This window comes from Octopus bimaculoides, chromosome 11, assembly GCF_001194135.2.
Source record: "Octopus bimaculoides isolate UCB-OBI-ISO-001 chromosome 11, ASM119413v2, whole genome shotgun sequence".
NCBI lineage: Eukaryota > Metazoa > Mollusca > Cephalopoda > Octopoda > Octopodidae > Octopus > Octopus bimaculoides.
The window spans coordinates 13,655,794-13,656,471 of NC_068991.1; positions in this window are offsets into that span (position 1 = coordinate 13,655,794).

Genomic DNA, 678 nt, shown 5'->3' on the forward strand with positions numbered 1-678 from the left:
TGTTCAGTCCCACTGCGTGGCACCTTGGGCAAGTGTCTTCTACTATAGCCTCGGGCCGACCAAAGCCTTGTGAGTGGATTTAGTAGACGGAAACTGAAAGAAGCCCGTCGTATATATGTATATGTATGTGTATGTATGTGTGTGTATATGTTTGTGTGTCTCTGTTTGTCCCCCCAGCATCGCTTGACAACCGATGGTGGTGTGTTTACGTCCCCGTAACTTAGCGGTTCGGCAAAAAGAGACCGATAGAATAAGTACTAGGCTTACAAAGAATAAGTCCTGAGGTCGATTTGTTCGACTAAAAGGCGGTGCTCCAGCATGGTCGCAGTCAAATGACTGAAACAAGTAAAAGAGTAAACAGTAAAAGAGTATATATACATACACAATCAGTAATCAGTCAAGGCATGGAATAAAATAAGCTGAGTATTCGATTACTTAACGAGTTTTGTTTGTGTTAATGTTAGTTGACAGGTCGGTTTGTGTGTGTTAATGTCATGTGATATGAGACGCGGAATTTTGAAGCTTTCTTTGAAGAAGTGATGAAGAATTAACACAACTGTTGATGTACCTGGAGTTAAGCCAAAGAGATAGTGCCAGAAATTGAGATGGAATTGGAATTTTCTCATGGGTGTAAAGGTCAAACGTGAAGAGGTGTGCACAATGACACAGCTGTCGTCG